This window comes from Helianthus annuus, chromosome 6 (assembly GCF_002127325.2).
Source record: "Helianthus annuus cultivar XRQ/B chromosome 6, HanXRQr2.0-SUNRISE, whole genome shotgun sequence".
NCBI classification, from domain to species: Eukaryota; Viridiplantae; Streptophyta; class Magnoliopsida; order Asterales; family Asteraceae; genus Helianthus; species Helianthus annuus.
The window spans coordinates 138,677,725-138,690,715 of NC_035438.2; the positions used below are offsets into that span (position 1 = coordinate 138,677,725).

General features: G+C 34.8%; 1 pseudogene; it reads left to right on the forward strand.

Moving 5' to 3' along the window:
* Positions 1–1,998: 1,998 nt before the first annotated feature.
* Positions 1,999–11,875, forward strand: LOC110865895 (annotated as a pseudogene).
* The last annotated feature ends 1,116 nt before the right edge of the window (positions 11,876–12,991 follow it).

Here is a 12,991-nt window from a genome sequence, read left to right on the forward strand (position 1 = left end):
CGCGTGGGATAATGAATACGTAAACACTTGTCGTAAATGTTCATGTTGCTAAAGCACTAAAAGAGGGAAAAAACAACGACGAAGAATCGAACTTGCATCTCAGCAGCATACATCCAGACACCAAATCACTTTACCAAAGACAATTTTATGTTGTAAAGTGAATACAAAAACTATTTAAACACAATCAATAAAGGAGGAAGAGAGAAAAAAGAACAAATCATGAAGTGACATGTGTACGTTGTTCTATTCACAAGGTTTTAGATTTAATAGATAGTTAGTTAATTAATTAATTATTAATTAATAGCCAATGAGGTGGTGGTGAAGTGGTAAGGAAGAGACTTGGTGTTCTAAGGGACCAAGTTCGATTCCTGCCCTCCCCATTATTTTCTGCGGCAACTGGTGATGATGGAAGATAAGCGAATAGGTGGAGGTCACTAATTCGATCCTTGAACTGAGCGGGTTTTACCTCATCGCACTGTCGTGCCTTCGGCCGAGAGTGTTCACGGGCTTCGGCCCTAGGTGAGGGTTTTCCCCGGTTTGGAGACGAGTGTATCACGATGTGGTGAATTTCGCTAACAGCTCATTTTTGAGGATTCGTTGACCGTTCAAAAAAAAAAAAAAACACAGTTAATAGTTAATTAATTAAGGGGTGTGATAAATACACCCAATACAAGGATAAATCTACCCATTAGTCAAAAGTCAAAAGTAAAAATTATATTTTTTATGTTATTTTATTTTATAATACTTTTGTTACTTTTTTATATTTTGTTTTTACTACTTGTCTTGTATAACAAAAAACAAATACATATATACAGTTAACCATTACAATTTTATATATTACTAATGGACGAAATACATATATATTGCTCAAAATCTCACAACATATTACCGGTTTGCTTGTCAGTTTAATCTATACTATATAATAAAAGAAACCAATAAAGGGACACTTGTCATTATTCTAGACCATCCTTAATTATAGATAATTATTATTTAATTTAAATATAACTATAAAATTACATTTATTCAAACCGCACAATAAAAAAGATTCTAAAAGATATAACTTTTTTATTATTTAATATATAAAATTATATTTACTCAACACGTGTAATACATGTGGTTTTTTAAAATATATTGTTTTTTATTTAGTATATAAAATTTTATTTATTCAACCCGTGTAATACACGAGGTTCTAACCTAGTTAGTGTTGATAATTAACTACTATTAAACCTTTATAATGTTTCTATTAAATTAATCAAGTATCTATTTTTTTAATTCTTTAACGATTGATATTTTTCCAATCAATCAATATACTTTTTAATTTTTAAATATAAGTTACGTTATTATAATTTAATGATTTACTGGGAATTTATATAAGATAAATGATCGAGAGATTATTACAATATATAACTAAAATTTTATTTACAAATTACAGATCGAAACCCATTTCTGTTTCGATTTACTGTTTTTGAAACTCATGATGCACTACAGTGCCTAGTAACTAGTAAGTTATATTTTAATGTTAATAAAATAATCATAGTATTAATAATAACTTGGATTAGTCTTGAACTAAAAAAAGATCAATTCTTATTTAAGAAAAAGGTGTAAAATAAGTATACAGAAATAGATAATGATTTAATTTTATAGGAAAAGAAAAAGAAAACTAAAAAAAATATTAGAGTTGTTAAAAAATATAAATTATTAAAGAATAAAAAAATATACACTTCATTAACTTATTAATAGAAATATTATAAAAGTTTAATATGCTGGTTACAAAGAAAAGACAACACTTTAGGTAATAGAAACTAATGATTGTAATTAATAATTAAAAAATAAAATAGAAATATTAGATAATTAATGATTTAGATAATTAATGATAACACTTTTCTCTCTCCTACTCATAATTCTTTTCTCCTGAAATATTGACTTTTGGGTATATTTAACAACACCCTTAATTAATTAATTAATACTAGTATTTATTCATTTTCTTTTAATCCTAAAATTTCGTGCAATCGGTCGTCGTCAACCTCTTCAAGAAAACCCAACCCAGAGTCTTCTCACAACTCACCGATCAATCAATCCACCACCATCACCACCATGCAACAAGGCGATTACACCTCCACCACTCCATATTATACCTACCCTCAAAACCCACTCCCCAATCCCCCCTCCACCACCGATCTCCACCCCGCACCCTTCAATTACGCCTCCGCCCCTCCTTCCTCCGATTACTACCCTCCCTCATACGCTCCTCCCCCTCCAAACCCCAATCCCCAATTCGATTATCAATCTCAACCACCCTACAATCCACCTTACCATCAACCCCAAACCGCTCCCAGTTATCCCCCTCCGCCCTCCAATCCCATCCAATTGAACCACTCCTCAACTTTCCCCTACTCATCCTCTCCCTATAATAATAATAATATTATTCCGAGTCAGCCTACGAGTCAGGTATATGAGTCTGGTTATGGTGGCAGCTATGGCCGGGATCTAGGGGGAGTTGATTATTATGGGAAGCGGCCGGATTCCAGTGGTGATGGTGGATATGGTGAGGGTGTGTATGCTTATCAAGGGGGAAGGTTGAGCCATATGGTGCTAGGGGGACTGGTGCCAAGTCGTCTACATGGAAGGAGCAGGTGCTGTTTGATGACTTCGGACGGCCGATTGGGTTACCGGGTGGTAAGGGTAAGGACTCGGGGTCACCCAAGATTGTTAAGGCGGTGCCGAAGGTGGAGACGACGGAGGATGTGAAGGGTGGGGTACAGAAGTTTAGGGTTAAGTTGTTGGCTGAAAGTGGGGGTCAGAGTACCATGGATGTTCTTTGTCAGGTACGGTTTGGGTTTGTTAAGAGGTTCATGTTTCTTTGTCTGTTAGGAACCTCGTGGTGTTTCTTTGTCTGTTAGGTACGGTTTGTTAAGCGGTTCATGTTTAGGAAAGGGTGGTTTACATAAAATTGGTCGCAAGACTTTATATGATTGAGCGTTAGCATGCGGTGTACTTAAGTGAGCGTTAGAATTGTATAAGCTACTAAGTTAGGCGGTCAAAGTATCAATTAAGCTGTGAAAGAGAAACACAAGCTATTTGTGAACTACATGTTAAAAGCCTGTTATGATTCTTTGTTCAACATGATAAATTGTGAAATTAAGTAAAAAAAATAGAAACCTCAGTACTACATGCACTTGTGTTCTATGCAGTTAATGCGGTAAAATATCGGATATCGGTAAAGGACCGATATTTGAAATATAGGTTATCTCGGTGGGATATCGGTAATTTTAATATAATGCAGAATTTATATATATAGCAATTTAACACCAATAATTCATTGATATATCAGGGATATATCGGTTATATAGGTCAAATATAGGTGATATATCGGTCAATATCGCCGATAATATCGGTACCGATGTATTTGACACCGATATTTTACTAAGGGACCGATATATCACCGATATTAACTGCATAGCTTGTGTTCATCATTCTCTTTCTTGATATGCTGCTGTCAACCGGCCACCACAATGGTCTTCTGCTGCGATGGTTAAAAAGCCATGAATGCTGCTGTGGTGTCGTATCTTTTCTTTTTATAATTGTTGCTGTGCTCTACTGCTCTATATCTTTCTCTGTTTTATTGATGCTGTAAGACGGAGAAAAGAATTGATACTAGTTACTACAATTCAGCGTCTGCAAAAACCTAGTTTTGTATTATTTCATCTGTAATCAGCCGTTATCTACTAATACATATTATTATTCACTACTACGATCTCGTTGTTCTCAGTGTTATTCTTTGGTAATTTGTTAAGTAACAAGTTTACAACTATTATTTTACACTAGGCGTGTGCAAAAATGCATCAGGACCAACTAAATCTGGAGGCTGGAGCACAAAATTATTTCTTGAGATCTTTTATTTGAGATGTTGTGAATTTGTTTCATTCAAGAGTTGTTATTTTATCCATGTGCCACCATACAATGCGCTTGATGATTATAGTTCGTATAGCATGAGTCGGGAAAAACTCACACGTGTAGTTAATGCAAGTCGTCACATTGGTACATCTAGTCTGAGTTAATGAAACAGTATTCTCACCTTTTATAATAGGCGAATTGGAAATAAATAATCCCAAGTTGCCTGATAATAATCCCAAGTCAGTTATTGGCCGATAATAATCCGAACTGGTCAATTTTTTTGTAAGATAGTCCACCGTTAAAATAGCTTGACGGAGTTAAGTTTTTTTCCGAATTACAAACCGATGTTTTAGGACTTTTGATCAGAACGAGGATATGAGTCGATTGATGTAAAACTTACCTCGAAATGGCTTGATTTTTGTTAATTGGAAGTTTAAACACCCGAATTGAAGCACCGTTTTCGTGGGTTGGGGCAGTATTTCGAGGTAAGTTTTACATCAATCGACTCGTATCCTCGTTCTGATCAAAAGCCCTAAAACATCGGTTTGTAATTCGGAAACTTAACTCCGTTAAGCTATTTTAACGGCGGACTATTTTACAAAAAAAAATTGACCAGTGCGGATTATTATCGGCCAATATCTGACTTGGGATTATTATCGGCCAAATTGAGTTAGATGAGATTATTATTTCCAATTTGCCTTTATAATATTTTACAATGAACATTAAAACACGAAAGGTGATGTGATCTTTATATAATTTAATGTTTGTATGTGATTTTTGCATTCTTACACTTGTTTCTCAGGGTATATGCCAATCTTTTTCTTTTCTTGTTTTTACATTTTAACATGGCTTTATGCTATCCCCTCAGATTGGATTGGATGGAATTCGAATGCTTGATCCCTCTACGAGTCGGACGTTGAGAATATATCCTCTTGACACCGTAACGAGATGTGAAGTATGTTTTTTTTTTTTTTTCCTCATTATTTATTCTTCTGTTTTTTCTACCTTCTATTATTCATCTATTTTTCATGTATTGTGTAGAAATATGATTCATCAACCTTGGTGTTTTGGTCCAAGAGTTATGTAGACATCGAGCCAAGACGTATAAGGCTGCAATCCAACAGTTACACTACAAACACATTGTTGGACACAGTAACCGCTGCAACCTTTCAGGTTAGAAATTTCAAATCGAAAACTTCATTGTCGGCGGCGTTTTCATGTATTTGTTTTATTGCTTTGGGGAATTGGCAGGTTAAGGAAATGGGTGGAAGTAGCAGGCCCGTTGATCCTGTTAAATTTACCGAACAGTCAACTGAAAAGAAAAAAGGGTTGGGTGACTGGATGAACATAATTAAGCCCGCAAACGAGGAGAAAGATCATTGGGTAAACTTGTAGCAACTTTGTGTATTTTCTTTCACCTTTTGTTTTAAATGATTATTTATTTAGAGGATATTTCGTGTATTTTTTTTGAGAGTTAATTACACAGATAGTCCTGGTGGTTTAGGTAAAATAACGGGTTTGGGTACTAAGCAAAAAAAAAAGCAACAGGTTTGGGTATTAACTTTTAGTTTTGTAACGAGTTTAGGTGTTAACACTAACAGACGTTAAATTTTATGTTAAATTAGATTAAAATGACCAAAATACCCTTTATGAATTTAAGGGACTGTTTTCTAATCAAGGTTCATTTATGTATGCATGTGTATACATATATATATACACACTCAAAGATATTTAACTTAGTTAGTGTTAATACTGAAACTTGTTACAAAACCGAAAGTTAAGACTAGGGGTATAAACAAGCCCAAAGGCTCGAGAGCTACTCGTTATCGGCTCGGTTAAAAGCTCGAACGAGCCGAGCTTTAACAAGCTCGAGACCGAGCTCGAGCCTGAAATACAAAGCTCGTTTAGGCTCGCGAGCCTAAACGAGCCCAAACAAAAATTTATTTACTTTTTATATAATATAATAATTATATAATATAATAATGATGATAACATTGGCGAGCTGAGCTCGAGTCGATCTTTGGCACGTTTAAGCGACATTGAAGCGAGCTCGAGTCAAGTTTTTAGCTTGTCTGAGGTTGTTCTTAATATAGCTTGAGCCGAGTCGAGTCGAGCCGAGCTCGAGCTCAAATTAGGAGGCTCGAATCGAGCCGAGCTTGAGCTCAAGCTTCATAAAAACATAACGAGCCGAGCTCGAGCTCGAGCCCCGTCGAGCTCGGGCTCGGCCCAGCTCGTTTACACCCCTAGTTAAGACCCAAACCTGTTACTTTTTTTAGTACCCAAATCCGTTATTTTGCCTAAATCACAGGGACTATCTATGTAATTAACTCTTTTGTTGAGCACCCATTTGTTGGCTCTGCAAGACTAAATGTTTTTGCACAAGGTTTAATCTAGAGTGAAGTACACGTATGGTCCCTATGGTTTTAACTTTGTAACACATTTAGTCCCTGGCCTTTTCCAAAGTACGCGTATGGTTCCTGTGGTTGGCACTTTGTAACACATTTAGTTCTCAACTTGGACCTGCTAAAACCTTTAGATTTGTTGGCTGAGGATAAATGTGTTACAAGGTGCAAACCATAGGGACCATACATGTACTTTTGGAAAAAGCTAGGGTCCAAATCCAAAATTCTGGTAAACTTCAAAGACTATCCGAGTACTCTACTCTTTAATTTATTATTTCTAGTTGCTGATGTGGCAAAAATACAAAATTAAGAAGTGGCAAAAATTTGGAACACTGAAACTTGGTACTTTGTTACAATTGATGTTTAGCCAAGTTGCTATTTCTTTCTTTTTTTTTTTTGAGTTAATTATTGTTTTCGTCCCTGTGGTTTGTCAAAACTCACTATTTCAGTCCATTAGTTTAAAAATTACGATTTTCGTCCCTATGGTTACGAAAGTGAAACCACAGGGACTGAAATGGTTACGAAAGTGAAACCACAGGGACCGAAATCGCAATTTTTAAACTAATGGACTGAAATAGTGATTTTTGACAAACCACAGGGACGAAAACAGTAATTAACTCTTTTTTTTAAACCTTTTTTTGTTAACCATGAGAACATGTTACTTGAAATCTCACGGGTCCCAACGATGCTATTGATAGCAATATATATGCAACCTACTTCAATTTTGTCAAAGCGTAAAGCTAGTAGTTTTCAGTTTCCGTATCTTCACTGTGGCTTATTTTCATATTCTTGTAGGTACCTGATGAAGCTGTTACAAAGTGTACTGGTTGTGGATCAGACTTTAGTGCTTTTAATAGAAAGGTCGGTGAATCTATGCCATTAATTTCTGAAAGATTTTTTTTTTTTTTTTTTTTTTTTTTTTTTTTTTTGTGATTTTCCATTGATTGGTTTTATTTGCTATTTTTCGATTATGTAGCATCACTGCCGGAATTGTGGAGATATATTTTGTGATAAGTGCACCCATGGAAGAATTGCCCTTACATCTGAGGAAAATGCTCCCCAAGTTCGTGTTTGTGACCGTTGCATGGTATGCTTACGAACGAACAATAACAGAGGCATGTTTGTGTTTGTTCATTTAACTTTGACCGAACCCGAACATGAACATATAATTGAATACATTTTTTTTTCGTTCATGTTCGTTCATTGAAAAAATAGGCGTTTTCGTTTTATGTTTGTTTAAAACCTAAACGAACAATTCATGAACGTAAGCGAACATAAACGAATAAACTTAAATGAATATAATATAACAAACAATAACCAACACAATTGAACATAATTGAACACAAATGAACATGATTGACTAAACATAAACGAATATAAAGTTATTTTTTATATAAATTAGTGATTAATTATGATAAATTCCATTGAAAACCCCTTTTTTATTAAGAGTAAATTACAAAAATCGTCCTTTATGTATGTCACTTATTGCAAACTGTGTCCTTTATCTTCAATAATTACAGAAAACGTACTCGATGTTTGCAAACCCTTTCAAGTTATGTCCTTTAGCCCTAACTCAGTTAGTTTTTTGTGGTTAAATTTGATCAAATGGAGCCCACATGAGGGTTTTTTGGTCATTTTACTCTCATGTGGGGTCCATTTGGTTAGATTTAAACACAAAAATATCCTCATGTGGGGTCCATTTGGTCAAATTTAACCATAAAAATTAACTGAGTTAGGGCTAAAGGACATAACTTGCAAGAGTTTGCAAACATCGAGTACGTTTTCTGTAATTATTGAAGATAAAGGACACAGTTTGCAATAAGTGACATACATAAAGGACGATTTTTGTAATTTACTCTTTTATTAATAGAAAGACAATTACCAATTAGTTATACTTATATAAGTAGTTAGCAAGTTCCTTTTATGTTTAATATTTATATTAATATAACTAGTAATGTATTTAAATTGAAACGAACAAACATAGACGAACGGACATAAACAAATGTTTATAAACAAACATAAATGGGCGTTCACGAATATAAATGAACAGAAAAAACGTGTGTTCATGTTCGTTCGTTTAATTAAACGAACATAAACGAACTTCCTGCTGAACAGGTTCACAAACAGTTCATGAACGTTCGGTTCGTTTATAGGCCTAAAGAGTATATATATAACTAAATAACAAGTTTTAATTTCTCTGGTTATACTATTTCATGAAAGTATTATATAAACTCCATTTTTTGATTTTTTTTTTCTTTTTATTTCCAGATTGAGGTTACTCATCGGTTGAGCAGTGCGAAGGAAGCGGCTGCAAGCAGATCATCAGGATTGCAGAGTCATGAAGATCTTGCAAAGAAACTTCAACAGGTCAATTTAAGCCATAAATATTATGGTCTACCGTCTATCCTTATACTTTGTTTAGTGTTTATTTATGACCTCTTTCTGAGTTAATTAATGAAACAGTTTATCTAGAATCTATGTGTCAAAGGCGATTAGGTGCAAAAAAACCTGAATGAAAAAAGCGAACATAGAGGAAAAAAATTTATATATCATCCTGGATTTAAATGCTTGATGCGCCCGATGCACTGATGAGAGCGCATCGCCACATCTGATGCGTTGTATTTACGTGATGCAAGAATATTGCGCGTATTTCGCATAATGCGCTCATCGCATAATGCACTCCGATGCACCCAACATTGTTTCTTATGTTTTTTTTTTCCAGATTTTATGAACTGGGTTCGGTTTTTTCAATAATTAATATTTTAGTATGCTTGATTTGAACCAAAAAGCACAACTCTTATCTTCTTGTTACGTCATTTGTTTTAGAGTAAATTGCCATTTTAGTCCCTGAGTTTTGGTCCAAATTGCCATTTTAGTCCAAATAGTTTTTTTTTTCTCCTCTAGGTCTCCGACTTTTCTATTTTCTTGCCATTTGGATCAAATTGCCTAACTCAATCTAAAAATCTGGTTATAACCAGGGGTATTTTTGGAATAACTGTTAAGTAGTGATAGCAGGGGTAGTTTACAACATAATTTATAAACCTCATAATAATTTAATGCCAAAAATACCCCTGATTATAACCTGGTTTTTAGACTAAGTTAGGCAATGTGATCAAAGTGGCAAGAAAAAGGATAAGTCAGGGACCCAGAGGAGAAAAAAAAACTATTTGGACTAAAATGGCAATTTGGACAAAAACTCAGGGACTAAAATAGCAATTTACTCTTTGTTTTACTTTTGGCATGTTTTTATAAGTTTTTATGTATAAACATTTTTTTTAATATTTTATATAAAGAGCACTCGTCACATACGTGATGCGCTTGCATCGCGCATCACGCATCAGATTTTTGGACCAAACGCATCAGAGCGCATCACGCAATTTAAAACCAAGCATGCATTGAAAATTAAACTATTCCCGAGGTATAATAAAATAAGTATTGTAATTATCATTTAAAATCAACTAATTGTGACCAAAAGTACTAAAGATTCAAACACAATACCGAAAGTTCAAAAGTAATACCAAGTAAACTTCCCCATTTTTGGGTTTTTCTTAATTATACTAATACTAGTGGGCTTTGCTAAGTAAATCTGATTTTTTTTTTTTTTTAAATACAGGAGTTGGAAAGAAATCACAAATCATCATCAGGTATAGTTAATGATCTACCACTACATATTGTATCGTTCAAGTAGTATATTTATGAATCTTGCCTTTTTTGTCGTTTTCTTCCGTACAAATAGCCCTATATTTGTTGATGTTATAATTATACTAACGATTAAAATGGAGAGTAACGAAGGTATAGCGGCACTATCTTGTGTATTTTGAGTGTAAGAGTAAAATGCACGGATAGTCCCTGTGGTTTGGTTAAATTTCACCTTTAGTCCCCAACTTTTCAGAATTACACTCTTAGTCCCTGTGGTTTGACAAGTTGTTACTATTAGACCATATTATTATTGTTATTAGTGTGAGCCCACGGGCCCAGCTTAGGTTTCTAGGGTTTCACATATTCTCTATATAATGTAATCTTATTGAATCAATAAAGCATCGAGTCTTTTACCACCTTACAGTTACTTGGATAGTCCTCAAAGCGGATGAAGGTTACTCGGATAGTCCCTGTGGTTTGACAAGTTGTTACTCGGATAGTTCTTGTGATTTCACACCCACTTAACCAGAAAAACTAACTTCCATCCGCTTTGGGGACTATCCGAGTAACAACTTGTCAAACCACAGGGACTAAGAGTGTAATTTTGAAAAGTTGGGGACTAAAGGTGAAATTTAACCAAACCACAGGGACTATCCGTGCATTTTACTCTTGAGTGTAATTATAAGTTGATAAACTTATATGGAAGCGTAATATCTTGTAGTGCAAGTATTATCAGCTGAAATAAATTACAGTAAATAAAGAAGAATTATACGTTTTTACGGTTCAAAAATTAACATTTTACTCAACAGGTTCCAGGTCTGAAGGGTCTAGTAGACGGATGAAAGAAGTTGCCTGTCCCACTTGTACCGTTCATTTGCAGGTTCAAAATCATGTTCCTGGGTTCTTTAAAGTTCTAGTTAAGGTTACAGGTGCTACAAGTGCCATATGAACCGGTCGGGCGGGTTAGGTATTAGCTAACGAGTCGAGATGGGTTTAGGTCAACAAGGGGAATCTTTTTGTTCATGTCAAAAGTGCTCAGGTTGGGTTTGGCGGCCGACCCACAAATTGTTTTGTTTTATTCATTTTGTTCGTTTTTATATAGTTAATGTGTTAAAAAATTATATTTTGATAAAGCGATTTAGGAGGTTTTATGCATTTGAGTAGACTTTGAATGACTTTCAACCCATTTGACCCGTACTGTTTTTTTTGTTAAAAGCTTTGAGTAAAGTACACGGATGGTCCCTATTGTTGCCCAAAATTTTGGATTTGGTCTCTAGATTTCCAAAAGTACACGGATGGTCCCTGTGGTTGCTCTTTGTAACACATGTAGTCCCCAACTTTTTCCAAAAGTACATGGATGGTCCCTGTGGTTTGTACTTTGTAACGCATTTAGCCCCTAACTTGGACATGTTAAAACCTTTAGATTTATTAGATTAGTACTAAATACGTTACAAAATGTAAACCACAGGGACCATCCGTGTACTTTTCAAAAGCTAGGGACCAAATTCAAAATTTTGGTTAACCACAGGGACCATCTGTGTACTTCACTCTAAATCTTTTAAACTCATTTGACTTGTTAGAAATAAAGGCGAAACCCATTTGTATCTGTATTGAAGCTGCCGTTATTATTTGCAGGTTCAAGTTCCCAGCTCGGGATCCGAGACAATAGAATGTGGAGTTTGCCAGCACCCGTTTCTTGTAACACGCTGATGGCATAGGTCCGTATTGATCATTTTATTTTCCTGTTAAGTTATCTGAGGGTTTCAATCCAGTCATTGTTACTGGTATGCTCACTACCTGGATTTGTTTGATTCGTGCGGTTTGGTTTCATAAAATTTCGTTCGACTTTGTATGTAAATGTGATGTTATGAAGAGTATGTTTCATGTACAGGCTTTTTATAGTGTGATTCTTTTAACATAACTGAAACACAGATTTGGAACAATGTTGTCATAAGAACCGTACCTTTTGTAAGGTGAGTTGTATATTGTTTGGTCGGAGGGGTTGAAATGCACTCGAGATCCAGTCAATGGTGTTGGGTTAAACCTTGGTTTTAAAAAGCGTGACGCGAACAAAAGCGATGAGGTCTAAAACCGAGGTGCGAAGCGCAAGCAAAAGCGGCAAGCTTTTCGTACCCGAGGCGCAGGGTGATTAGATTTTTATATAAATAAGGTTTGGGTTGAGTTCATTTCAGAACTTTAAATAACTACAGAACTTTCAGAATTCCTAATAAACAATCATTTTATATATAAGTTTTTGTATTTAGGATCTTTTTATCATCTATTATATGTATTTCTTTGATTACATACATGTTAAAAGTAGTTTATATATGTTTAATTGCCAAAATTATATATATGTGTCATAACTAATTACATATATGTAAAAAAACTAGTTTACATATTTGTGATTATAAAATCACATATAAAAAATGATAAAATTACTCTTAACATGTATGTAATCGTAAAAATACACATAATAAATGATAAAATTATCCTAAACGTAAAAATATATAAATAAAAACATTGTTTATTAGGAGTTCTGCGAGTTCTGCAAATATTTATGGTTCTGAAATGATCCTGGCCCAATAAGGTTTTATATATGATTTTACCTACATGGACAAGCCAAAAGACCTATTGTAAGACAGTTTGCTGCACAAAAATCCGATAAATAGGTGAGGTGCGCGCCTCTGGTTTTCTTGCCAAAAAAGCGCGTCTCAGGTGTGCTTCGGGTATCTTGCGCCTTTCGTAGCCTGCGACGTTGAGGCTTGCGACTTAGGGCGCTTCGTGCCGCAGGCGCCCTTTTTAAAACCAAGGGTTAAACTGGAATTTGGTTTAGTTCCAAGTGTTGTCCTAGTTCTACCTTGGTTCTGGGCTGGACCGGTTTTTTCATATGGCCCAAGCTCCTTAATTCTATACAACCCAATGTTAGAATTAGCTTCTTAATTTTCATTCCTTCCTTTGTTGAAACAAACAAAATAAGGATTTGAATCTACATTCCAATTTCATTCGGATTCCATTTCATTATGTGAAATGAACACTGTTTGTTATGGGGTAATTGA